The sequence below is a fragment of the Dysidea avara genome, chromosome 14, assembly GCF_963678975.1.
Source record: "Dysidea avara chromosome 14, odDysAvar1.4, whole genome shotgun sequence".
NCBI lineage: Eukaryota > Metazoa > Porifera > Demospongiae > Dictyoceratida > Dysideidae > Dysidea > Dysidea avara.
This window is the reverse complement of record NC_089285.1, coordinates 948144-950639: the sequence shown is the minus strand read 5'-3', so window position 1 is coordinate 950639 and position 2496 is coordinate 948144. Positions and strand designations below refer to the sequence as shown.

Here is a 2496-nt window from a genome sequence, read left to right as displayed (position 1 = left end):
CATATACCACACAGGATAGCAGTTTAAACTGAAATCAATTACAACAGTATGTTACTGGCCTCGGCAAAGTATCTATAGTAACAGGGTAAAATATCTAGTAAGAGAAGCATTATTTGACCTTACTGCACTGTCATTAAGGATTGATTGTGGCTTGTAGAACTTGATACTCAGACATTAGGATCTTTTAGCAAGTGTTTCTGTGACTAACAGACTTATTCTTCACCACAACATGTACTACATTCTTGATGCCATATCTTCACCCATGAACGTGCTATTTTCACTCCCAATTGGTAGTTCTATAGGTGGTAAATCCTGTGTCCAAGTTTCATTTCAATCCAAGGAACTGTAAGTCTAAGACACTTTGAAAAACAGTTATACAGATTTGTATGGGAACCAATGTGTGGTTTAGAAAATGTGTGGTCCAGGCATTGCCAATCCTTATTAAATTCCTCATGCCTTTAAATAAAGTGGTCTATTGTAATGTCATTATTCGCATGGTCCCTCTCCATTCCTGTACATCCATGCACACAGGGACTGTCTAAACCCATCATGTATGCAAAATCAGGCTTACAGCCTTTCAAAGTTCATAGTTTCTTTATACTTTTATTATAAAAGGTTAGAATTAATTTACAATTTTTAATATAAAGATGTGTGTGTCATGAATCAAAAAGACCACAAGCATAGTTTTTAGTGCCCAGTCATGTATAAAATTAATGCACAATTGTACTTGAGGACTAATAAAATGTTATAAGGGATGTCTTAAACATGTACAGATTATTAAAGGAGCAGCTGTTAGTTATAGAAAAAACATTAAGTACAACTGTTTATGGATAGTACAAAACTCAAACAATGTTATTTATCTTACACATTAAAAATTTACTTTAGCTAAATTTACTCGTATTGTTTCTCTGAATCCTTTACTCTTTGGTACAAACTGTCCTTTACTGTTCTTCACGTAACGATTGTCTATGTCCTTAATCATGTGTAATGTACATCTTATAGGGTACTGTATGCAACGTCCTCTGTATGTGCCACTGTTTCCAATTTTCCTATAGTTATAGTCCCATCCTTCCGTAAAATATGTGCTACAAAAATGATTTTTGTTTTGTACTAAATTACTACTAAATAACTTCCTATATACATCATGACAAAACTCTATTGTAAAAGACCTATCCTTACTTACAGACTTAGCTAAGCACCTATCTATTCTACTTGTAAAAGTGTGTACTTCATGCCTGACAATCCTGTCAGGCACAAATGGGATATCATATGAGCTATACGAGGTACACATGAGTATATTGTATAAGGTACAGAATGTAATTTACACTTACCTACGTACAGCTGCTGTCACATGTGCAGAGGGTACCCATGATGCAGTGTGAATCGGATAGCCCACTCATGCCACCAGCATCTGTTCTTCTCCCTTATGTAACAATTTGTCAATATTAAGTTTTACTGTGTACATATGTTCAATACATTCATAGGCCATACAGACAGTTATAGACAACCAAGTTGTACTGATTAATCAGTTAATACACTAGATCTACAGTTAACAGCTTATAGCACCCTAATTTTCTTATCACGTGGGCTTGTTACTGGAACTATGACAAACAGCGTGATTGTTGTTTGTATTGCAGCTAGCTGTGTGCTTAGTTTCATTGGTTATAGATACGTATTATTATTCAGAGAATGTCTGGGGCTCACAATTTTGACCTCTTTCCTCTCCCCATGGTCCATTGACTCTACTTAAATGATTATTAGCTATAAGGTATCATCCCTCACTGCTATGAACTCTTGGTACCTTGTACTATAGTTACTTTGGCTACTTACATCAACTACTCTCTTAGAGACCGCACGGTCCACTTCATACACTTCCTCCTGATAAAATGAATGCATTCACATACATAATTTCGATCCATTATCACACCTCATCACTGCTGTCTTCATGGGCAAGCAGCCTGTAGTATCCACTCCCCTTGCTGGCAATAGCCCTAGATACACGCTCCATTGCAGCTACCTGGCAGTGGAATCCAAACGCAAATTATGGCAAGACAAACGCGCGGTTAGTCGAATGATGACTTCAACATCAGGTCAGATTTAATGGAATTCACGAGTCGCATGGTTTAGCTTAATGCAAAAAAACATGTGTAGGATTGCTAGATGAAACCTTAGTCATACTCTGCATTGTGATTGGCTACAATTTCGAAGCATTTCATTGGTGATCCCGATTGATCCTAGTATACGAAGATAACCTAACAATCTTGAACAAAGTTACAGGTGGCTTAGGCATACTAAAGTACACTATTGTGGACGGGAAAATGCAGAGAACGCTAAATTAATGATAAAATCGCGAAAAGATGAAATTACTCTTGTTTCCAACACCCTTCCTCGCCTCCGTTTCACGCATACGCGTAAAAGAGTGGGAGACTAAACGCTATAAAAACAGCAACATAACCCATTGCACCCATCGAGTTTAACAGTGCATAGCTATCTGCA

The 2496-nt window shown here is 37.1% G+C and overlaps 1 long non-coding RNA gene across 1 annotated transcript; it reads right to left on the bottom strand.

The window, feature by feature from the left end:
* Positions 1–1115: 1115 nt before the first annotated feature.
* On the bottom strand, positions 1116–2496 carry LOC136244571 (uncharacterized). Its single transcript, XR_010695442.1, has 2 exons — positions 1332–2496; positions 1116–1274 (listed from the first exon to the last, which is right to left on the bottom strand). It is a non-coding gene; the product is annotated as an uncharacterized lncRNA (long non-coding RNA).